This window comes from Jaculus jaculus, chromosome 2 (genome assembly GCF_020740685.1).
Source record: "Jaculus jaculus isolate mJacJac1 chromosome 2, mJacJac1.mat.Y.cur, whole genome shotgun sequence".
Taxonomy (NCBI): Eukaryota; Metazoa; Chordata; class Mammalia; order Rodentia; family Dipodidae; genus Jaculus; species Jaculus jaculus.
The window spans coordinates 130,155,380-130,182,174 of NC_059103.1; the positions used below are offsets into that span (position 1 = coordinate 130,155,380).

The following is a 26,795-nucleotide window of genomic DNA, read 5'->3' on the forward strand; positions in this document are numbered from 1 at the left end:
TTTAGTCAAAATAAGACAAATGCAAATTATAAAGTACTTTGAAATAAAAGAAAATTAAAAAGTAGTAGTTAAAATATGTAGGTTGCAACTAAACAATCATTAATTAAAACAACTATAAATGTTTTGATTAAAAATATCAAATAACCAAATCTCATTCCTTAAGATAGTAAAAATAGCACAAATTAAATTCTGAGCAAACATCAAATAGTAGAATAAAAATAAATGTCACATCAGAATTTAAGGGAACCAAATAGAATCACAGTAGAGAAAAACAGCACAGTCAAATTTTAATTCTATTTGGGAATACCAACAAAGTTGGCAAGCCACCAGCTAAAATTTAAAACAATAGTTGCCTAAACAAAAAGGACTCAAATTATCTTAGCTGATAAATCTGAAAACAATGGTGCCTTACAAAGCATCCAATATGTTAATGACCATGGCTCACATATCTTTATATGTGTGCAAGCTAAAGGGAACGTTACCTAGGTTTGTTGACTTTACTGTATGCTGTAAGCAAACCTATTCTAACTCTCAAGATCTCTGAAATTCAGTATGTACCTCTAGTTCATTTTCTCCCTCACTTTTGCTCCAGAAACTCCACCCCAACTTCAGCACCCATCATATAACTTTTAGTTTTCTTTCTCATCCCATCATTGAAGCAATAGCATGCAAAGATGTATGCATGTTTGTGTGCGGGCCCATGTGTATGTGTGAATTTGGAGGCTAGATGTCGACATTGGATGCCTTCCTTAACAGCTGTCCACCTTAGTTATTGAGATAGGGTCTTTCACTGAGCTTAGAACTCATCCATTTAGCTGAACTATCTTGCTGGCAAGCTCAAGGTATTCTCCTGCCCCTGCCTCCCCAGCACCTGGATTATAGCCAAGTGCTGCAACATACAGCTTTTATCTGGCTATCTATTTAAAGACCTAAACTCAGTCAAACTACTGCAAGTACTTTACTGTTGGGGCCACCTCCTAAGCCCTATTTATGCTATTGGTGACGGTAAAAATATACTTTCAAATTCATTTCTGCAAACACACACTACAGTCTTCCTGTCTTCAATCAAAAGTAAATAATTATGACCTGACTTTTCTATATATAAAGATATTAGGTCACTATGCCATCTCATTAATGGACATTAATTTTAGGTCATCATTTAAAAAATTAATTTGGCCAGATGTGGTAGTGAACACTTTAATTCCAGCACCCAGGAGGCAGAAGTATGAGAATCACTGTGAGTTTGAGGCCAGCCTGGGACTATTGAGTGAGTTCCAGGTCAGCCTGGGCTAGAGAGAGAAGCCCCACCTTTCAAGAAAAATAAATAAATTTGGTTGCTTTATTAAAAATATGTCTCAGAGAATGAAATCTGAAAAACTAGATATCACTCTGGAAGCCATTTATATTAGTTTTTCTTGTAACATTTGTCCCTTTTGTATGGTTCAGAGCAAGGTGAGAGGAGACTGTGGGAAGCATGGGAAGTCAAATTCAAGATCCCAAGTTCAAGTCTAGCCCCATAGACATGGACAGACAGGCACCTGGGCATCATTTGTCCCAGGTCTTAAACTCAGATCTATTAACGCAATACCTGGAACACCATTTTCCTGGCCAGGCATGAAGGACTGCAGACACAGTCCTTTGTTATTAGTTATACACAATGCCCACGTAACCAAGCCTGGGAATGTGCGGTGACAGCACTAGCCTGGAACACGTCGTGTTTATGTCACACACTGAAGCTATCCTTTGCCATTTCTTTCTTGGTGAATACTAGAGGTTACAAAAAGGTTTCTTTTTGAAGTGCCTCTACCCAACTTCAGAGGATCCATTACTATTCAGTAGCCCAAGACTACCAACACACTGTGACCCTCATGAAACCCCATTTTCCTCATTGTTTCAGAGCACTTTTCTCTTCCGGCCCAGGACTCCATGCTGAACCATCTTCACTGCTATGTTTAGTAACTCGGTGTAATTTTTATCTACATTATTTCCATTAATAAGACTCCCAACAATCTAAAACCTCTGAATACATATGTATTTCACCTATTTCTAATATATATTTTGCATCACAAAATCTCTCCAAATTGAAGCTGCTATTAAAGTCATGAGTTTTACTTCAATTATAACAACAAATAATGTCATTAAATTCTTGCATTGTACAAATGACTCTACTGCTTTATATCCTTCTGTCACATCTATGTCTAAGTGTGTGCTTAGATTTGCTAATAGAACTTAAAATAAGGGTTTCTTGGTGATTGTTGAAAGAAATGTCTTGCCACATCAAAGAAGTACAATCTCTGGACTAAAGTATTTTTAAGTCTTAAAAACTACAGAAGACTAAGTTAATATAGGATATTATTAAAATTATATTTCTATTTGTGGTAGATAAATGTACTTCTAGTACATTGTTCCCATCCTCTTTTAATCTATTTATTTCCTATACTATTTTTAAATTTTTAGAAAGTATATCTTCAGATATGCCAGTAAATATATTAGATTCATATATTCAATTAAAATGTTAAGATATAAATATATACAAAGCATTATGTTAATGTATTAACTCCAAAAATGTTGACAAACCAGCCTGACATTAATTTTGGCATGGGTACTTAAAAATAACAAAAGACATAATTTTTAATGAATTCTTCTTATTACATTTTTAAGATCTAGGTTTCTCTTGAAGAACTCTTGTTTTATTGTCAAGATTATACTAGGTTTTGAATGAGATAATTTTCTGTTGTATACAGAAAATGAATGACTACTAACTCTGAAAATGTATTTTTCTTGTCTCAGTATTAAAACAAGATACATATTCATACTAATAACTGTAAAAACTACTTTCATTTCTTCTACACATAAACAAAAAGCAACAACATAAATGTCAGTATCAGTGAGATATATATGGTTTCTTGAGAATGTACAGCCACTTCTAATATTTCCTAACAGCATGTATACAGGCCACTGTCACAGATGTCCATGGAAGCTTGAATAGATAAAGACACACAGTCAATTCATGCTTGGAGGATAAAGTGAAGTTCCTGCTCAGTGTTCACTTCTCATCCGAGGGTACCACAGGAACACAGTCTTCCTCCTTTAGGCAAAAAAGAATGACCAATGATGTTACTGACATCCCTCTACAGCAGTCTAACCAAAGAGAGTAAAATCTCAAAATTTCACAAGAAAACATAGAAATTCAAAAATATCTTCATGCTCAAATAGGAAATTTCTGCAATTTTCCCAGTCTACCATAATTTTATCTCTGTGGCAAAATCAACTATTGCAAAATTCCACAGCCACAAATATTCTCAGCCAAAATATATTAATATTTGAGCTACTTACTAAACAAAGTATTTGCATGACATGTCTAATAAAAACAAACCTTTAATGCATAATCATCACAGGTAGATGATAATTCAAAAGTACAAAGACCCAGTCACTGTTTCCTGATCCCCAAAAGTAAGTAATCATTAAATAATAAATCTAGAATCAAATATGATGCAATGGCATCTCTGGAGACAGTGAACCCAGACTTCCCATTCAGGGAAAGGGCATCAGCTAAGATCATACTTCCAACAACATTCCAATAGCATTGCCACCAATGAGACTAAGGAAACTAACACTCTTCTATAGATGTCCAATGTAAACTAGCCCCATCTTTCAGATTATGGTTACTAAACTTTAGATAGGGCAGGGGTCATAACTCAATGGTAGAGCACTTGCTTAACAAATTGAATCCCCAGCACTATAAAAGGTAAAAGAAACTAAAAATTCATATAGTTTTGACACAAATTATACTTCTAGAAACTTGAAACAAAGATATAACCATCCAATCAATTTTATGTGTGAAGATATTCACAACAAGAAGGGACATAAACTAAATAGCTTTTTAATAAATCATAATACAGTGAAACACTTTAGAGAATTATCCTATTTGCATCATGTATAGGATTCTAAACACATATGCACATTTACAGGTCCATTGATACACACACATTTACATGTGCATACACACACACACACACACACACACACAATTCATGAGGCAATTTACTACAAAATTTCTACTATGGTGTGGTATATGGTTACAAGCTACATTTTACAAGTACCAGGGCCTCCATTCAGTCAACTCTGGGTCTTTAGCCTTTACAAGTAAGTCCCTTAACTACTAAGCCATCTCTCCAACCCCCTTAAACACATATCTAATTTGGACTTTCATCTTTATATGTTCCAACAAAGAAAATGACACTTTCTAATGCCAAGACTGTCTGAAGATGATTTTTTTTTTTTTTTTTGTCATTAGTAACACCAGTATGAGTTCTTGAACTTGTCTTCTGGGGAGGCTAAGTAGTCTGAAACCTATTTCAATCAAGCATAACCTTGGGTAAGCACTGGAAGCAGGTTGGGGGGGGGACAAATTCAAAATTTAGATCTTGCACCAAGTTGCTATAAGACTATTAAGGCAACTCAGTCGCCTCTTCTGAGCTTTATAAGTAATACCTACATTCTTGGCTGTGTGAGAAAGTCATGTGGCAGAGATACAATATACTAAGCAATGCCCTCACCCTGTCCTGGGACCCTGGCTCAAAGCTGAGCTACCAGCAGTTGGTTTAAAAACTTCTCACTTGCTGAAAAGTAAGCTGGAGTATTTGTGTCCCAACATAAATGGTGCATTATCTTCTATATCATGTGTCTAGAATTGATTTTTCAGTGTTACAGGGACAGTTCTCAGGGGAGGAACACAGGCTCCATCTCATCTGCACTGTTCTTCAAAGGCCCAGCACAGTACCTGACCCAAAGCAAACATTACAAGGAAGAGAAAGAGACACCAAGAAGTGTAACAAAAGAACAGTAAGGTCTTCTATTTAACTTACTTATTTGTATCAAAATTAATACACACAATGCTAATAATTAACCCGAGACATTTACTATGAAAACTACCTGTCTCATGTCCCTATTCCATCAATTTCCTACTCAATTATTTTCTTTGATTATTTTATTAACACCATAGATCATGGTTTATGCTTACCAGTCAATGTGATTTAAAATTATGTATTGAGGGCTGGAGAGATTGCTTAGCGGTTAGGCGCTTGCCTGTGAAGCCTAAGGACCCCGGTTTGAGGCTCGGTTCCCCAGGTCCCATATTAGCCAGATGCACAAGGGGGCGCACTCTGGAGTTCGTTTGCAGTGGCTGGAAGCCCTGGCTCGCCTATTCTCTCTCTCTCCCTCTATCTGTCTTTCTCTCTGTCTGTTGCTCTCAAATAAATAAATAAATAAAAAATGAACAAAAATTATTTTAAAAAATAGTTTAAAATTATGTATTGACTTCCCAAGAGCAAGCTTACTCTGTCTCTCTCTCCCTCCTTCTCTCTCTCTCTCTTCCCCCCCACATCCTTATTATCACCCTATCCTTAATATAATTACATAGTAAATTGAATCAATATTTAGTTTATATTACTGTGATTATATTATTCAGAGGATAACTATATGTATTCATTTAATTTTTTTCCTACGTGATATTATTTTCTCTGAACTGAAAAAGCATCTTGGCCTTTTCTATTTGCTTATTAACTAATTCAGTCCAAAGCTACCTACCAATTGTCTGGTTTTCCACAGCAGTTAATACTTAATCCTGCATTGCATCTTCTAGAACCTTCTCCTCAGCTGCCATCAGGTTAGGCCTGAATGCCCACTATGCCTTTGATTTAACTACATGCCCACCTCAGGTATTCCCTTAGCCTCTCCACTTTGTTGAATCCCTCATTTCCTGGGTCTTACAGGTTTTTTCTTAGCATACTTCCTCACTTGGATTAGGAATATCTAGCAACAACCTGAAAAATACTTGATGCCCTCAATAACTAAAAATGACCATTATTTTTTGCACTACCTATGTTGGAAGTTTGGCTGGGTAAGAAACTCTCGGGATGGATTATAACCTTCCCTCATAATTAAACAATCTTTCTCATTGTCTTCTTTTTTTTTATTTTTTTATTTTATTTATTTATTTGAAAGCGACAGACACAGAGAGAAAGACAGATAGAGGGAGAGAGAGGGAATGGGCGCGCCAGGGCTTCCAGCCTCTGCAAACGAACTCCAGACGCGTGCGCCCCCTTGTGCATCTGGCTAACGTGGGACCTGGGGAACCGAGCCTCGAACCCGGGTTCTTAGGCTTCACAGGCAAGCGCTTAACAGCTAAGCCATCTCTACAGCCCTCATGGTCTTCTTAACCAGTGTTGCTGCTGAGAAGTTTCATATTCAAAATTTGTTTTCTGTTGTTGTTTCTCCCTATCATTTCTCCCTCAGTGTTCTGAAATTATACAAGGACCTTGCTTTGGTGTGAGTGCATATATATCTACTGTGTTAAAAAGTCGGTGGACACTTTCAGTCTGTAAACTTATGTCCACATGGTCTGAAAAATATTTTTTTAATTTTTTTGTTCTTTATTTATTTATTTGAGAGCAACAGACAGAGAGAGAAAGAGGCAGACAGACAGAGAGAGAGAGAGAATGGGCACACCAGGGCCTCCAGCCACTGCAAGTGAATTCCAGACGCGTGTGCCTCCTTGTGCATCTGGCTAACGTGGGTCGTAGGGAGTTGAGCCTCGAACCAGGGTCCTTAGGCTTCACAGGCAAGTGTTTAACCACCAAGCCATCTCTCCAGCCCCTGAAAAATATTTTGAATAATTTTTGTTGCTAGGTAGTTTCCTCCATTTTCTCTCTCTCTCTAGTTTCCCTACAACTTAAACAATGAACCTACCAAATTGTTCTTTAATTTTACTGTGTTCCTCTTATGTTTCTTTCTTTTTGCCTTTTACCCTGTTCTGAATTCTTCAATGCTGCCTTCAAATTTTGCTGTAAAATTATTTTTCCAGCTTTATTTCCAAAAAGGTTTTGTTCCTGAATACTTCTTCTTTAAAATATTCTGTTCTTATTTCACACTTGAAATTTCTTTCCTCACCTCTCTGAAGATATGAAGGATAACTTTTTGAAGATTTCTCTTCCTAAATATTTACTTTTGCAAACTTGCCTTTTTCTCTGTGTCTTTGGCTCTTTTCTGGCATAAACTTTCTTTAAATGTAGTAAACTGCTCATATCTAAGAAAGAAGACTAGCCGCCATAACGAAACCAGCTGGCACATTTGAAAGAGCAGACCCTTGGATTGGCCATCTCCTACCCAGAAGATCCTTCCAGCCTTCTTTCTGGAGAGTAGTTGCCTTTCTACCATTAAACTGGGGACCAGGGAGAGAGGAAGAAAACATGAGTTCTCAGGATATTATTTACCCACCTTATTGTCAGTGAAACACCTTTCCAGTGAGGCGTAGAGTTAACTGTGACTGAGTTCACTTTTGTGGAGATTTTTTTAACACCTCCACTGGAGAAGTGTCCCTAGGCATCTTCAGGGCCTTGGGAGGGGAGCAGAAGATGTAACCTCTCAAAAAGTATTCAACAGAGTTATTGGCTTCCTCCCACTTGGTGTCCAGAGGCATCTATTGCCAATCCCTGGGACTTTGAAAGATTCTGTTGCAGAAATAAGCTTGTTCCTCATATCTGCTCCACCAGTCAGCACACAGCCACTTGCAGAAGCTGCTATTGTTGTCGCTACTATTCTTTTCTCTACCTTGTGCGTTTTTGTACTTACAAGTGTCTTTCTTGTTATTTTAATGCAGTTTGTGGTAAAAAAAACAAAGTTGTTTAAAGTCAATGCTCACTGTTTTTAACAATCATTCATTTTTATACATTCTCTATATTTCTTAACTTTTCTCCAATAACTTTATTGTCTGGTAATCAAAATATAAAACTATTTGTTAAAAAATATAAAGAAATGATACTTTGCGCAAACAAGATAATCAGGCTTGCAATCTACCTGTTGGGACTTCTTCCAAAACCCCATTTACCTAATTTTAAGCAGGAAAGGCTTCAGTATAAAGTGAAATTTTCTATTATTCAGTGTATTGTTCATAATGGTGACCTTGAGGCATGGCCACATTAATTGAAGCATGGCCACATTCTAGAGAGTCTTCTAACTCGTCAGCTATTTCAATATACGTATAACAGATGCTATCTTTTGTATGGCTGTTCTGAACCTTAATTTATCTTCTATGAAGAGACCCTTGGGAGTGAATGCAAATCAGATTCCTGCTCTGGAATTTCCAAAAAGCCACTAACAATAAAGAAGCATGTGTGCACACACATCCTGCACCTCAGAGGCTACTCAGGTCACAGGCTGCTCTCAGGGTCAATGCGTTTCACTCAGGTAATTGATAACCCACTACAAAAATACCTTTTAAGTATAATAATTCAAGGTCAAGTATCCCAAACAAGATTTTTCCGAAGAAATGGTGATGTGCTACAAATAAGGACTCTCCCTTTTGAAATGTCTTCCTTTTTTCCCCAGGTAGCAGTAGAGACATCCTTAGGGTAGACTGAACACATGGCTCTGACTTGCACTTTGGTGTGAACTTATTTACTGCAACTCTGGGCTGAAAGCTCTTCTGGGCAGCTTATATTTATAATTTCAACTAGCTCATAGAAGAATGTTATACACAAAGAATGAGGTTTCAAAATAAATATCTTTCTTTGAAAAATAAGGACACATAGCTGCATCCTTTCTAACACATCCACTAATCACAGTATCAGGCAATGTGACAGGAACATAAAGAAAGGAAAAAGGAAGCCATCAGTTATGCCAAGTGTTTTGAACAATTTACAGAAAAGAATATGGGAAACAAGCCATTAGATTTGGAAATAGAAATCCAAGCATATCAGAAATAAGAAAAGAACACCAGATATCACTGTTAATTAATTAAAATTATCTTACAAGCTCTCAATTGAAATGATACAGTTGTATTTATATACATTATTGTGTCTAAGTAGAAATTTAAACTTCCCAAGTAAAACCTATTGGAAACTCTATGAAAACTTCCCAAGGAAACCAAGAACAAGCCTAATCAATTGTATTTTCAATAATAAATTGGAACGTACAATGGAAAGATGATGTTGGTGACTGCTCCTGTTTAGTGGATGCTAACCCTCTGTTTAGCATAGCGTGCGTATTTTGCCATATCTCATATAATCCTCACCAAAAACCCTAGGAAGTTATGACTGTTAGTTATCTTCACTTCATAGACAAAGAAAGAAGCTCAGGCTTCTGAACTACTATCAATAGTTTGCCCAAGTGAGAGAGCAACAAGTGAAGGTGCTGTGTTCACAGTCAAGCCACACCCCAGGCTGCCTCTGCCCAAATGTACCACCTGGAGCAAATGTAAGGAAGACAGAAAACCACAAACATGTACAATACATTAAAAATTGTTGCAAAATCCATGGAAATTAGTGTAGTGGCTTCTCAAACAATAGAAATATAGCTACCATATGACCCAGCTATACCTCTCCTGGTCATATACCTAAAGCCTTTACCTCTCCTGGGAATATACCTGAAGTGTCCTCTACTGTAGTACAAAGATATGCATTCATCCATGTTTATTGCTACTCTTTAGATATGTGTTCATCCATGTTTATTGCTACTCTTTTCACAATAACCAGGAAGCAGAATCAGCATAGATCTCCATCAACAGATGAATAGATAATGAATATATGATATATACATATATGAATTTTATTCAGCTATAAAAAATAAAATTGTGATATGTATAAATATGGATGAAACTGGAAAACACCATTTTAAGCAAGGTAACACAGGCTGAAAAAGACAAACATGTTCTATAATACATGAGGTTTCTTGCTGCTAACTATTAAATACGCATGTATGCATGTTTTAGGTGGGAGTAAAAATACATAAAGACCACTAGAAAGGGGCCCATAAAGCTGCAACACAAAAGGCTCTAGGGCTGGAGAGATGGCTTAGCAGTTAAGGCACTTGCCTGAAAGTCTAGAGACCCAGGTTTGATTCCTCAGTACCCACACAAGCCAGATGTACAGGGTGGCCCATGCATCTGGAGTTCATTTACAGTAGCTATAGGCCCTGAGATGCTCATTCTCTCTCTATCTACCTCTCTCTCTCTTTCTCTCTCTCTCAAATAAATAAAAGTATTTTTAAAAAGGCTTAAAGAAGGGTATGAGAAAGACAATAGAACACAAGTTGTAAGGAGGAATTCTGGAGTCAAGTGGGTATAGTGAAGAAGGAAAGATGGAATAGGTAGAGGGAGAGAATCATCGCAAAATATGTATGAAAATGCCCAAGGAAACATGTTACTTTTAAAATATTTTATTTATTTATTTGAGAGAGGGGTGAGCAAAGAGAGAGAGAGAGAGAGAGAGAGAGAGAGAGAGAGAGAGAAAATGGGCATGCCAGGGTCTCCAGCCACTGCAAATGAACTCCAGACACATGTGCCACCTTGTGCATCTGGCTTATGTGGGTACTGGGAAATCGAACCTGAATCCTTAGGCTTCACGGGCAAGTGCCTTAACAGTTAAGCCATCTCTCTAGCCCCCTGTTACCTGCTAAGCTAATTAAAACACTAAAATATAAATATATATATTATTGTTAATAAATATCTATGCATTGTTCCTGCACAGAAAGACTCAACATTAGAAATAAAATTAATTCCTTATGCAATACAAAAGACCAAATTTCATAGTAGTCTTTCTTTTTCTTATTCTTTTTTTTTCTTTTGTTCTTGATCACAATTTTGCTGACAAGATAATTCTATAGTTTATTGAAAAATTAAACATAAAATCATCCAAGAAAACCTGCCAAAAATATTGGTAAAGGGTTTTGTCCCAGCCAGCACTGAAGTCCACAGTGATGTCACAAGCACAGGGGTAGTGCACAGGACTAGACAGAGTAATGGGACAGAACAAAGGTATCAGGAAGGAACCCAGTATCCATGCCATTCCTGACATGCAAAGGACCCACTTATCACCAGGCTGGATGTGAGGACAGATCCATAGTACTAGGTACTGATGAAAGCATGGCTCATCACATATGTGCTTAGTATAGCATGGCTCATCACATATGTGCTTAGTGGGGACTTGGATTCAAACAACTCTCAAGGAGAATAATTTACTTATAATACATTCTGTTAAACTCTTTAAACTCCCTGGCAATCTCATCACTAAGAATTTTTAAATACATAGGTAGAAGTTAGCCAGTACTGTTGACTATTGCAAAATACTGGAAATGACATAAGTGTATAATAACAGAGGAGCAGCATAATACATTTTAGAACACACTTATAAGTACCATACATTGAACAAACTCCTAAAATACGATATACATTCAATCACATAAATGATAAATCATCAAACCAAGAGGCAACTCGCATGCATAGTATAATCCCACAAGGAACATTACATATATATAGAGAGAGAACAAAAGGGCAAAAATATTAAAATTCTTATTCTGTAGAATAAAATCCTTTCTGATGCTTTAATTGCATTATCTCACTGTAACCTCAGATCTACCCTCTGAGACAGACACTATGGTTGTCTTTTCTAAGTGGGAGGAAAAAGCTTTTGAACTTCTATTTTACCATGAATAGGAATTAATTATGTTTGGAGTCTTGGAAACAACACGCAAAGTAGGAAATCAGAAGGGATTTGTTATAGCAATTTCAACAGATAGGTGGAAATGAACACAGTTCAATAGACTGGAGAGTAAAGGGAGATTCAAAGAAAGGTGGAAACTAGGCTGAATGATAAAAATAGAAAAGAAACCACTTCCTATAAAATATTTAATCAATGTTGCAGGTGAAAATTAGTAGAACTCTCTGAGGGTATTAGCAATATATTACCAAATGGTGAAAACATGTGTATGCTTTTTATTCCTTAGGAAATCTCTTTGACAGGAATTTATCTAAATAATAAGGAGGTAAAACTTTTCAAGGAAGCCTGTAATGTTCATCCCTAGGCTTTTCCAAGATAGAACAGTGAATAGTGACAGAGCTCAGCTTTGGAGCTAAATCTCCCTGGGTGAACCCTGGACTTGGTACTTTCCTGGCTATGACCTTGAACAAGCTACTCAACCTGTGTCAGTCTCAGTCTGTCTGTCTCTCTCTCTCTCTCTCTCTCTCTCTCTCTCTCTCTCTCTCTCTCTGTCTGTCTCTTTTTGTTTTCTGTTTTTTGTTTTTTGTTTTTTGAGGTAGGGTCTCACTCTAGCCCAGGCTGACCTGGAATTCACTATGTAGTCTCAGGGTGGCCTTGAACTCACTGTGATCCTCTGCCTCCCAAGTGCTGGGATTAAAGGCATGTGCCACCACGCCCGGCTTAGTCTGAGTCTTTTTACTGCTAACATGAAAATAAGAGCTGATGTCAGGCAGGGCTGCTGTAAAGATTAAATGAGGCTGAAGACAGCACAGTATCTAAAACAAAGCAAAACATTAGGGTTTTTCCTTCCACCTCTCGCTGGTGTCTATGTACAAACTAACCCATCACTTAATGATGTCTATGTTATTCTGCAATAAAGTATTATGAAATGCTAAACTGATCTTTTAAAATTATTCAGAAGTAAACCTAGTTGCTATGTTGATGCGGTCTCAATCTCAATTAGCACTAAACTAATTAACAAAACCATTTTATACACTACAGTGAGTCACACTTTTCTTCCTTCTCAAATCCCTGGCGTGTTGTAAGGGTGATTGAGTGTCTAATTACTTCTTAATTGAAAGCACATACTACACATTTTTCACCAGTTCAAGCTTAAAATACTTTTTAGTCCACAACAAAGTCAATGAAATTAAGTTGGATTGGGATTTGGACAGCTATTATAATGAGAGGTTTGTGTTGTGTCTAATTATAAGTAAATGTGGAGTTTAGTCTTATTTCCTATGGAAATATTTCAGGTAGTACAATGTGCCGTAAATGACTAATTTTGGTGATTAATAACACTGTTATTTACAATCTCTTATTCATCATTACTGACATTTTATTGTTGGGACCCACTGGATGTAATCATTCTTTAAAGAAAAGATATTAAAGAAGCGCAGGTTGCTCATATCAGAGCAGAAGGAGCATCATGTTTGCAAAATATCACATCTGCTTCTCCACAGCACCAAGGTCACAGAAATCCTCACATGCTGTGAGCAAAGGAATATAAGAAATCTTGGCACATTTGAATTGAAATATAACCAGTTACATTTATTTGAACTATTTACTTACAGGAAATAAGAATGCTGCCATCAAAACTATACTCGAGCCCTGAGTATGAAGAGCATTTCATGAGAGTGATTTTTTTCATTCCTCCTGTGTTAGGGATGAGCAAAGAAAGCCTGTTCTTGGCCTTCCCCTCAGGTATGGGGAGAGCCAGCTATCTGGAATAATTTACTTGAAGACTACTTCATGTAAATTATTTACTGCAGGCAAAAGACTAAAGAACTTCTTAAAATCCAATGCAATACCTCACTTCTCAGATGTCTCTGAAAAAATTTTTTTTGTAGACAAGCCCTTAAGAGCTTTATGAGTTCCTAGTAACTACAAGAAGAATAAGGAATGAGGACACAATGCTGTACAACAATGGGAACACACATCTTATGCATGTGTTTAGGGCAGGGGGTTGTTTTCATGAGCTTTATAACCGAAAGCATACCCATCCAAAATTAGCAGGGCTTTATCATGTGAACGATTCACTTATTTTGGAGACCCATGCAAAATTGGCATGGCTTTATCATTTTAATGATTCATTTATTTTGAGAAGCTGGCATACTTCTTGATTGAATAAATCATCATATTATCCTAACAAATATTTCAGATTCTGCCAAAGCTATTGGACAGTATGCAGATTGTTTTTGTATTGTTATAAAATATTTTAAGTAGAATTTTTAGGTAAAACTGAAAGAACCAAAAGAATTAAACTATATATAACTACCAAAAAATATCCCAAAGATTTATGTTTAAAATATTTTATTTATTTGAGAGAGAGAGAGAGAAGGGGGGGAAGGCAGATAGGAATAGAGAGAGAGAGAGAATGGGCACTCTGTGTTCTCTGACCATTGAAGACCAACTCCAGACACGTGCTGTCTTGTGCATCTGGCTTATGTGGGTACTGGGAAATCAAACCTAGGTCCTTAGGCTTTGCAGGCAAGTGCCTTAACTACTAAGCTCTCTCCCCAGGTCCCACAAGATTTATATTTAAGTGAAAATTTCTATATATTGTTACAATTTTGTTTAAAAATATTTTAAAATAAATTGTTTCTACTCTCACAAGGACCACATCAGTATCAACCTTTCTCTTACAAGATTTCTTCTTATTGTTATGGTCTGAGTATTTGTATCTTAGCCAGAATGCATATGTTGACTTATGATCCCCAGGCTGATGGCATTGGCAAGTTGAGCCTTTGAAGTGTGGTCACATCTAGAAGATTACTGGAATTGGTGACCTGACAATAGGGAGGGCAGAGACCCAGCTAGTCACTTCCTTAACATGACCCAGTGAAAAGGGACCATTCTGTGCTCAAGAAATGAGCAAAGAGGCCCATTTGCATTGGCTCTGATGGCACCTTATCTTGAAGTTGGCTTCCCATTCTCCAAGACTGAGGAAGACATTTCTGTTTCTGAGAAGCAACCCAGTGCCTGGAACTTTGCTACAGGAACCCTGAGTGGAAGGCACTCAGCTTGTTACCTTCTTCAGGAAAGGCTTCTACCCCATCAACGTGCTCAGGGTACATTTCTCACCAAGCCAGGCCACTGTCCTTCCTTTACATGAAGTTATGTCACTTCCCCTCTTCGATTTCCAATTCTGTAGTTCGTGATGTATGGAAGCAATATGATATATGGTATTAGGAAGTGTGGCCTTGGAGGGGTGATTCTATTATGGAGGAAGAACTCTGATCATTAGAATTAGTGCCTTTAATCCTGGGCCTTAGGCTGCACATAAATGGGATGAAAACAGGCCTCAATCATTCTGCCATGTTTCTCTACTTCCCTGGTAATTGCTAACACCTGGAAAAATATCCACTAGTTCATGGAGACCCAAGGACACCATGACTGAGAAGATGGCTCAGTAGTTAAGAGAGCTCTTTCCATACAGGCATGAGGACATCAAACATTCTCAGTTCAGTCCCCCAGAAGCCACATAAACAACTGGGATGGCTACACAGCACTTAACTCCAGTGCCTTGAAGAACTGAGCGAATTGGTACTACTCATGAAAATGGCAGCTCTGGGTTCAGAGAAGAGACTCCATCTGAAGGAAATATGAATATAGGTGATGGATCAGGACACCTGACATTCTCCTCTGCCCACCCCAGACACACACAGGACACACTCAACTACACAAAACCGTATGTACACATGCACACACACACACACACACACACACACACACCATCCTCACTAGCTAAGATATTTAGTCATACGTCAATAATAATACCTTTTGTTATGGGTAGTGAGGAATTAAAGTATTCATCCCTACCAATGGTGAGTATTGCCATTCAGTCCTGGCACTATTTTCCACTATGTTCACATTCAAACTCAGAATCCTTCACTTCTAGGCAGCTAATGACAACCAGTCAGAGATGACATACAGGTTGGAATATTACTATACATCATCATTTCCTTATCAAAGAATTTGAAATTCCATGTTGTGCTAATGAAACAATAAGTATCTCTGTGGAAACCTATTACATAGAAACAGAATTGATACAGGGAGTAAAATTGATATATATTTCAAGGACATTACTTTTAAATTATTATTATTTACCTCAAGTTCATCAGCTAAAGATAATCAAATTCTCTGGGCCTCAATTTCTGTATTGAGAATAGTTTGAGAAGCACTGCCCACCGTGAAGAGTTTTCCGAGTTGACAGAAGCCCTGAGAAAACTACCTGGACAGTGCTGCTGGGCACAGCCCCACCCCAAACCAGTGAGCATAGCTACTTCAAGGTTTTCATGAAGGCTGCATAGCCTGTAACTCAGGGAAAACACCTACAAATCTTTTGATTTACTATTCCTTCATACCATATCCAAAAGCTTATCCAAGAGCTATGGAAGTGTCCCATGATTGCTTCTCAGCCTTTTAAATAAAATTCAAGTGACAGTATCCCAGGATGAGTTTGGAACCTATCAAACAGCGAATGTACAGAAATGAATGATACACTGAAAATGTGAGGTGCAGTGAGAAAGAAAGGATCATACATGAGCCAGGCTTCAACATACAGTGAAAGAAGTCAGGTCTGTCAAAGAAGACTGTATACTCAGGCTTGTGTATACTGGTGTGACATGCCTTTGACACATACAAAAGGAAAGAGCACACCCTGAATCTGCCCTTTCTTCCCTAAATGCATGCAATGAGGCGCAGGATGATTGCTAAGAGCCTATACCCACCACTTCAGTCCTTCCAGAACCACCAAGAATGCCTCGGGTTACCATGCATTCACCAATCTGCATCTTTATATTGCTCTCTGGTTACACTTGTGCAAATCCTATATCACACTGTGCTGGATCTGGAATGTCAAGGGTTCTTAGAAATCATAAATGAGGAAAATATTGCTACAATATTTCACAAACTAATTTGATGCCAGTACATAGAAATTTGTAGTTTAGTGGGGTCCATGTAACTAACATTTTACCCATTTTAATCCTAAGCACATTACTAGAAGATCAAAATTAAATAACAACTATGAAAACATACACAGAAAGTAAAGAGAGCAAGACTAGTAAAGACAAGTTTACTTTGGAATGGCTTAATGAAAGTAAAATATGGTCCTTCAAATATAAATAGCATTTAAATAGAAAACAACATTCTGGACTTTCAGATGGTTATGTTCCTGCATGTGATTATGACAGCTATGCAAATTCTGTTGCCAATAATTGTCATATTTTCCTAGTAACAGCCTAGATATAAGCAGTCTGTTTGTTCATCCTATATTTTAAACTGACTTAGCTTTTTAAAAATTCTCTGAGTTTTTATAATTGTACAGTACTGATCCTACTTTGAGTTTATTCTTCCCCTGATTTTATTTTGAAGACTGTAAGTCAGAGTGAAATACTGACATAGAAGGTTCATTTTGATACTGCTGTTTTCATAATACACTTTCTTTTTTTGGAGGGGGGGGGTTCGAGGTAGTGTCTTGCTGTAGCCTAGGCTAACCTGGAATCACTATGTAGTCTCAAGCTGGCCTTGAGCTCATGGCGATCTTCCTACCTCTGCCTCCCAAGTGCTGGGATTAAAGGCATGTACTACAACACCTGGCTATAATATACTTTCTTAAGTGGGGTAGAAAATAGGGTTGGGAAGATGGCTCCATGACTAAAGACACTTGCTTGCAAACCCGCTGGCCTGAGTTCAGCTCTCCAGCATCCATGTAAAGCTGAACACAAAGTGGTGCACACACCTGTAACACAACCCAGAGCAATGGCAGATGAAGCCAAATCTCCTGAAAGCTCACAGGCCAGCCAGACTGTCACACATACAGTGTCAACACAGGGGTATACAGAGAGGAAAAGCACCTCCGGGTTGTCTTTGGAGCTCCACATGTGCACGGTGGCACACATGTACCCATACACACACACATATTCTTCACACATGTCCACACAGACAAACACACACACACAGTAATAAAAAAGAGGTACAGAAAATAAAACACATTCAGTACCTGAAAAAGAGTATCTTTTTTGTCTCGGTAAAGTACATGTTCCTTCTGATGATTTCTGTAGTAATTTTTTGGCATTTTTGTCAATTTCCTCAAATGAAGTTTTATAGCTGGAGAATTGCTAAGAAAAACTGTGTCATAAAGGAGTGGTAATTTCATGTACCTGCTGCCAACTCTCTTTTGTTTTCCTTTTCTATGATAAAGGCAGTAGAGCCATGGGGGCATGGGCACCACACAAGCCCAGCAGCTGCAGGCACTGGAAGGACTGCTGACACAAACCCTCATTCAAGCATGTTGCCATGGACACCAACACAGGAACACAGAGAAGGTCATGGCATTCCTTTAAGACTAAGTCTGAGATCTGATCTACCTATGCATCGAAAATCTTCCTTATAAAATTAACATACAAAAATCTGTAGCCTTCCTATAAGCCAAGAACAAACATTCAGAGAAAGAAATCAGTGAAACAATCACACTCACAATAGCCTCAAAATAAGTACCTTGGAATAAACCTAACCAAGGAAGTGAAATATCTCTAAAATGAAAACTTCAAAACACCAAAGAAATTGAAGAAAACACTAAAAATGGAACAATCTTCCATGCCCACAAGTATGATGAAAATGGCTATCCTACCAAAAGCAATCTACAAAGTTGATACAATCTCAATCAAAATTCTATCTCCATTCTTCACAGAAATGGGAAAAAAATTCGAAAATTCATATGGGGGAACCAAAGACCCCGGATAACAGAAGTAATCTTAAACAAAAACACTGCTGGAGGTATCACCACACCTAATTTCAAGTTATACTACAGAGCCATAGCAATAAAACCAGCTTGGCATTAGTACAATAAAACAAACATCTAGGCCAATGGAATAGAAGAGAGGTTCATGCAATTACAGTCACCTGACTTTTTTTTTAACTTTTTAAATTTTATTTTAGAAAAAGTGAAAGGGAGAGAGAGAGAGAGAAAGGGAAAGAATTGGTATGCCAGGACCTCAACCACTGCAAAAGAACTCCAGATGCTTTCACCACCTAGTGGGTACATGTGACCTTATGCTTGCTTCACCTTTGTACATCTGGCTTACATTGGATTTGGAAAGTTGAATATGTGTCCGTAGGTTTCACAAGCAAGTACCTGAACCACTAAGCCATAAGATGCCAAAAGTACACATTGGAGAAAAGACAGCATATTCAATAAATGGCACTGGGAAGGGTAGGAGTGTGTAAGATGAACCAAATCTAAGGATATATAAGCAAACCATATGGAAACTTATTACCTCATAAGCGAACTTAAAATATAAATTTAAAAACAAAAGTGGTTAACTAAGGTCTCCTACATGGATGGATAAAGGTACTTCTAGAATAACACAGGGTATTAATTGAAATTTTCAGTGCCAGTGATGAAACACTTCTCAGTGAGTTGTTGGTCAGGAAGCCCACAGACACCCATAAAATAATATTAGCTATTGTCATTGCTCTTGATTTCCCACCTAAACTAGAAGATAAGTCCCTATATTAAAGACAACACATGCTTTGGTTGAAGGAAGTGAGAAAACCCAACTGGAACTGAGTTTGAATCTTCCTCCCTACTGACTAGCTTACTTTATGCCAAAAAGTGCTATGCAAACTGCTGGGAAAGAAAAGGCATCAACAATTCTACCCAGCTGTGAATCTCATGTACTTCACAACTGACCTGACAGGCAAGATGTGCCCCAAACCCAATGTAATAGTGGTAGGAGAGTTTCAGAAGTAACCAGTTGCTCTCTGATTAGATTTGAGGCCCACTCTGCAGGAGGTAAATCATGCTTGGCACTGTAAATCTGGCCAACAGCCTGTGGCTAGCAACTTTGGCCATAGGGGTAACTAATACTGTTGTTATGCTAGATAGACAGCATGTCAAACTTCTTTCTAAATACATATATATGGGGCTGGAGAGATGGCTTAGTGGTTAAGTGCTTGCCTGTGAAGCCTAAGGACCCCAGTTCGAGGCTCGCTTCCCCAGGTCCCACGTTAGCCAGATGCACAAGGGGGCGCACGCGTCTGGAGTTCGTTTGCAGAGGCTGGAAGCCCTGGCGCGCCCATTCTCTCTCTCCCTCTATCTGTCTTTCTCTCTGTGTCTGTCGCTCTCAAATAAATAAATAAATAAATAAATTTAAAAAAAAATAAATATATATATATATATGTTTGCTCCCATAGGTTGGTATGGCTTGCAGCCTCAAACAAAAACTTCCTTATGCAAAGGTAGAGGTAAATACAGAGATGCATTGATGCAAAGTTACCAAGAATAAGCAACTAGTGTGTACTCAGCCCAAAGCATGACATCCAAACCATACAATACAAGGCTTTGGAAACCTTATTGAAGATGGGGTAAAAAGGATGTCAGAGCAGAAGGATGGAAATTGTAGCTTCGGAAGGCTGTCTTCTGGATATGACATGTCTGCTACACTCATGGACTCATAGCAGATGACATTTCCTATACATAATTGAACCTGTCAATATTTCATCATAGATGAGGAAAGAATCCATGAGACTCCACATCTCCCAGCATAAATAGTGGAAACTGATGAGTGCTGGGAGAGAGGAAGATAATGTGCTTTAGGGGTATAGCCATTGGAAGATTGCTCATTCTCCAGAAAATAACCTCCCACTCATGATTATGCAAGCAACCCAAATTTAAATCACTTGGTCAATAAATAGATATATAGGGGCTGAAGAGATTGCTTAGTGGTTAAGGTGCTTGCCTGTAAAGCCAAAGGGCCCAGGTTTGGCTCCCTAGAACACACATAAGCCAGATGCATAACAGGGCACACACATCTGGAGTTCATTTGCAGTGGCTAGAGGCTCTGGCACGTGCTCTCTCTCTCTCTCTCTCTCTCTCTCTTTCTGCATCAATCTTTCTCTCAAATAAATAAATAAAAATAAAATATTAAAAATAGATATATCGGAGCTGGGCATAGTGGTGCACGCCTCTAATCCCAGCACTCAGGAGACAGTGGTAGGAGGATCGCTGTGAGTTCGAGGCCACCCTGAGACTACGTAGTGAATTCCAGGTCAGCCTGAGCTAGAGTGAGACCCTACCAAAAAAAAAAAAAAAAAGATTTATGGGGCTGGAGAGATGGCTTAGTGGTTAAGGCATTTGCCTGTAAAGCCAAAGGACCCAGGTTCAATTCTCCAGGAGCCTGGTAAGCCAAATGCAGAAGGGGCACATGTGTCTGGAGTTTGTTTGCAGTGGCTAGAGGCCATGGAGTGCCCATTCTGTCTCTATCTCTCTTTTTTTTCTCTCTCTCTCTGCTTGCAAATAAAAAAAAAATCTTAAAAAATAGATATATAACCAAGGCATGAAAGTTGGGTTGGGGGTCTGAGAGGAAGAAGAAAGACAGATGGTACTTGTGAAGAATGGTATCCAAAGGCATTGTATATGTGTATAAAATTGTCAAAAAGAAATAAATTGAATTTTAAAAGGAAGGCTTTGTAGCCTCTAGAAGTAAGTTCTTTCCTTAGCTGATCCAACTCCTTCTGGTACTTGAAAGACATATCTTAAGTCAACATGATCAATTTTGAGCATCCATGTGGGCAAAAGGTAAATAGAATATGTCTAAATGACATAAGCTAGTCACAATTTTCTTAGTGTAAAACATTCCTTGGGCTTAAAATCATTACATACACTATGTTTCAGGGTCAGAATATATTTATGCTCAAATGATGTATTGGTCCATGATCTCAAAATGTTCTCTTTTCTGCTTCTAAAATACAATTTTGTTTGAATTTATCAGGTGAAAAATAAAACCTAAGTCAGTTCATAATTTTTATCCCTAATAAATTATTAACATTTCTACAGCATAGAAATGAAAGGAGGGCTTGCTCTTTGGTTAAAAGTACTTGCTTGCAAAGCCTGCTGGCTTAGGTTCAGTTTTCTAGTACCCACATAAAGCCAGATGCACCAAGTGGCAAATATGTCTGGAGTTTGTTTGCAGTGGCAGGAGGCCATGGCACCTATACTCCCACCCTTTGTCTCTTTCTCTTTGTCCCTCATAAATCAATAAATGAAAGAATTAAATATTTATTTGTGAGCAGAGAAAGAGAAGAGGAGAGAGAATGGGTGTACAAGGGCCTCTTGCCATTGCCAACAAACTCCAAATGCATGGGCAATTTGTAATCTGGCTTTATGTGGGTACTGGGGAATTCAACCCAGGCTGGCAGGCTTGCAAACAAAAGCCTTTAACCACTGAGCAATCTTTACAACCCCAATAATATTTTTTAAAAGAAAGAAGACATATTTCAAAGTAGGGATTGTTTTTTTTGCGCAGCAATCCTAAATAAAGCCTACAGAGTGGTAATATTTTTCATTCTGGGTTAATAATTCTATATCACATAGAATCAAAACATAATAAGTAGTTTAAGCATGCATTGTGCTTAGACATTTTAATGATCTTTTGTGATCTTTTAAGAGACCCATTCCATTCTGAGGAAACTCTCTTATGATAAAGTAAATAGAAAACAGCTATGTCTGCATTCTTTCAACTCACCTTAATGCTGTGCATCCTCTTAAATGAGAGTCCCTGTGCTGCCCATGGAAAACATGGCTTTGCATGCTTCATGGCCTTTGGAGGGACATTGGGAGTTTCACTTGGAGTTTCTTACTTTTGCCACACAGCCCCTTTTTGCCACAAGACCTTGTTCTTTTCTACCCTAGACCGATTTCAGGTTACAAAAGAAACAAATATAAAATTGATGCTAGATACAGCTTTATTAACACTAAGAAGACAAAATCTTTAATTTCAAAAGTTTACCAGAGTCAAGGACAACTTCAAAGACCCAGAAATAAAAAGGGGCAATGTTACCAAAGGGATTATAAAGAAATGCTTGCTGAACAAGCCCTTTTCTCCCTTCTTCCTTTCTGTTTCTTTTATTTTTCCTCTAACCTGTATGGGTCAAGATTATTTTTATACTTGTAAGGGGAACAATAAAAATAATTAGAAAGACCTGTGTCATCAGCTTTAACAGAAATAAACCATTATGACTTTATGATAATGTGGGCAGAGTTTAATGCTACTTGAGCCATGGGTGAGACAGTCTGTGACCAGTCCAAATAGCCATTAAATTAGGTTGAGACTTAACAAAATAAATAGGCAAATAATTATTTTGCTAGAATATTACTGCCAATGTAATGATACCAAAAATATGTAAATTAGACCTGAAGTTAGATCTTACTATTGCTTGCTATTATTAAGATTTGGTTCTTCTCCAGGATATAAAAAATTCAATGAATAATGGAACACTTTAATAACAACTGCCTCCCTGAAATGTAAGCCACCACTGCTAAACCAAAGAATTTCCAGCACTTTGGTGAGTCACATGCTAATTCACTAAGCAAGTATGAAATCAGAGTTCATCCTTCTTAAATGGTAATATGGAAAGTCTCAGATTATTCATGGAAATAATAATTCTTTGTTATCAAAGCCTCCCATATGTCCAGACAGGTCACACACAAAAAAAACTCTGTCATTTTAATTTTACAAACTGAAGTGATTTCAGTAAAACATAGCTAAATAAATCTGAGTGATGACACATTTTTAGAGAACAACTACCATGAAATTTCTACCCTTTTTAGTTCCAAGAGCTTAAATGAAACATTCATGCATCAAATTCAAAATCTGACTATCAAATAATTTCACTTTAATAAAAATTTGAATTACCTGCCTTGGGGCATTATTAAATATCAAATAAAAAGAATACATTCATAAATCTGATTTCCCAATGTAAGTTTTATGTAGAACTATGACTAGATTTGTATTACACATTTCAAGATAAAAGACTAAAAAATGAATTCATAAAAGGGTGAAATCACAATTGGAGCTATCTTAGAATTTCTGCATTATTCTCCATACTTTCTAGAAAAATATCCCCTAAGTCACCTCAGCCAGTAGGAATAGAAAAGACATCCGTTGAAAATAAGCTTAATCATAATTAACTAAACACACTGAAATGTAAACATTATTCTCTATATCTAAAATATATAATATTATATATATATAATATTTAGATATAATGTATCTAAAATATATAATCTCATAAAAAGTATGAGATTTCAGTTACTGTGTGTGGAAGACAGAGACACAAAGACACAGAGAGAAAGAGAGGATAGTGATAGTTAAGAGAGAAACAACTCAGTCTAGGAGGAGATGTACAGCAAGCATTCAAGGCAATAAACTCATTTCATTGAAAGTTTCATTCATGTTTAGTTATAGTCACAAACAGAATATCAACCATAAACTTGCAGTCACCAGTCTCCTCTACTTCCCTTTGGCCTTCCTACTCGGTCTCTCTTTTGGGCTTGTCTACCCCTTCACTTGGCTCCATTCTCATCTTCCTTGCCAGTCTCACTCCTTCTGGCTACTATCCTATTCCTTATTGAAAAAAAAAAGGGGGGGGGCAATGGACTGGAGAGATGGTTCATCAGTTAAGACACTTACTTTTCAAAGCCTGATGGTCTGGGTTCAATTCCCTAGTACCCAAGGAAAGCTGGATGCACAAGGTAGCACATGTGTCTAGAGATCATTTGCAGTGGCAAGAGACCCAAATATGCCCATTCTCTCTTTTTTCTTTCTTTCTCTCTCCTTAAAAATAAACAAAAATATTTTAAGAAATAAAACCATGTTATGAACAGACTCAATCTATAAGCCACCACTCTCCTCTTTCTTCCTGTTGTGGCACAGAAGTATCTGCTCTTTAACAAAATTAGTCCCCATAGGTATCTGGGATTCTTTTCCTTCAAGTTTTCAGAGTTTCTCTGCTATGATTTACTCCTTGAAGAACAGCCTCTCCCCAGCTACATGTTACCTCTCCACCATATGTGAACAATGTTTGGTATTTCTTCTGTTCACAATAAAATAAAATTTTAGCTTTTGTTTTGCCCAAGGCAATATAACATGATTAACATGCAATATATGCATCTATGAAAAATCACAATCAATCCTATATATGTGTACAACTGATGAGTACAAATATTTGCTAATGTTAATGTATTTATTTCAGAGAAAAAAAGAAACAGGCAGGTAGAGAGAATGGGCACAACAGGTCTTCTAGCCACTGCAACTGAATTCCAGATTCATGCCCCACCGTGTGCATCTGGCTTTACATTGGTACTGGGAAATCGAACCAGGGCCCTTAGGCTTTGCAGGCAAGTTTTTTAACCACTGAGAAAGCTCTCCAGTTCTGTATTAATATTTTTTTTAGAAAAACTAACCATGCCAAATAAGGCTGGTGATGTGGAGGGACTGGAATTTTCATACCCTGCTGGTGATATTGCAATTGCTTTGGATAATCATTTGGTAGTCACTTATAAAGTTAAATGAAACCCCTTTTAAAAAGTGGCCCAAATATAATACCACTAGAACTGGACTTCTACTAACTTGAGCTTACTAGAACTTGCATCCTTCACTGTTAATCCATTCAGACTACCAGTGTAGAGACACTTCACCTAGGTAGTGGTTCAGCAAAGGGCTCTTCCAAGTCGGGTGTGGTGATGCATACCTTTAATTTCAGTACTCAGGAAGCAGAGGTAGGAGGATCGCTGTGAGGCTACCCTGAGACTACATAGTGAATTCCAGGTCAGCCTGGGCTAGAGTAAAACTTTACCTTGGAAAAAAAAAAGAAGAAAGAAAGAAAGAAAGGAAGGAAGGAGGGAGGGAGGGAGGGAGGGAGGGAAGGAAGGAAGGAAGGGGAAAAAGGACTCTTCCAGTCAAGCTGTGTGTCTCAGATTTCCAGCCTCCTGCTCAAGAACTGCATCGTTTCAGTCAGTGACTTGATTTCTCTGTCTCTTGGCTAACTCCACTATAAAGCCTCATGTAAAATTTTATGAATAGTTAATGAGGTAATCCCCCAGATCTGCTAAAATGTTTTATACCCGCATGCATACATGTGCGCTCGCTCACACATGCACACACACACACATAGTCTCTGCTAATACTTCAATATTTCAGCCCTAACTACTTTCTGATCTCCTATGAAACATTTTTTTTTTTTTGAGTCAAGACCAACAGATTGGCTTTTATTTTGTTTTGTTTTGTTGTTTGGTTTTTGTTTTTCGAGGTAGGGTCTCACTCTAGCCCAGGCTGACCTGGAATTCACTCTGCATGCACAGGGTAGCCTCAAACTCATGGTGATCTTCCTACCTCTGCCTCCCACGAGCTGGGGTTAAAGGCATGTGCCATCACACCCCGCTAAGATTGACTTTTTTTTTTAATGCAAGAGAGATAATTGGAGCAGCAGGGCCTTGGCCACTGAAATTGAACTCCAGACTAGTGCACCCTCTTGTGCGCATGTGCAACGTTGTACACTTGCATCACTTTGTGCATCTGGCTTAAATGGGACCTGGAGAGTTTAACATGAGTCCTTAGGCTTCACAGGCAAGGGCCTTAAGTGCTAAGAAGTCTCTCCAGCCCCAAAACTTATTTTTGATTGTCAACTGGACGAGATTAGGAAATGCATAGGAGATTAGTAACTAAAGTACATATCTGAGTGTGGTTACAACAGTGTTTCCACAAACAATTAAATCCTGAGGGCTCTAACCTAATAACCAGTATATTAAGCGTGTTCATAATATGACAATACTGTTGGAAGATAGTAAAGGTAGGAGGACATGCCCAGCCGGAGGAAGTAGGCGACTAGGGGCATGTCCTTGCAGCTACATCTCACCCTGACCCTTTCCTTTTTTAATTTTTACCCTCAAGTCTACCATTAAGAAGGTCCTCTTCCACATGCTCCTGATGGCATCATATTCTGCCTAAGTGCCTGGGGCCAAGCAACTGTGGATTGAACCCTTTGAAACCATGAGTGAAAGTAAATGTAAATCCTACCCTGTAAACTGTCAGGCAGGTGGTGATAAGAATATTAACTTATACTTCTAACACCCTTGACCATCTAACAACCCTCACAACAAGCCCACTACTGTGATGGCCAGGCATCATGTTTCAATGTGCTCCAACTCATCTGTGTCTTTATGATACCAACAGGGCCATCACCAGCAGTCTGCTGTTACAAAATAGCACACTACCCATGGTTTCTAAAGCTGGAAACCTTAGCATTAATATCTGACATTTCATTATCCCTCCAGTCTCCCTGACTCATCACTAGATGCTATCTGAAATTTTTAATTTCCTGGACATTATCTTCTTTCCATCATCAGTTCTCATATTCTAAGGTATAAGGCTAGCACACTGGCTATCTAACAGACTTCTAAATATCTTCCTTCTCCTG

General features: G+C 38.0%; 1 protein-coding gene across 1 annotated transcript in view; it reads right to left on the minus strand.

Moving 5' to 3' along the window:
* Positions 1-2,582: 2,582 nt before the first annotated feature.
* Positions 2,583-26,795, minus strand: part of Ca8 (carbonic anhydrase 8) — a 95,724-nt gene continuing 71,511 nt past the window's right edge. Inside the window, exon 9 of the mRNA XM_045144605.1 lies at positions 2,583-3,088. The gene's annotated coding sequence lies outside the window, so the exon portion shown is untranslated. The remainder of the gene's footprint in view (positions 3,089-26,795) is intronic.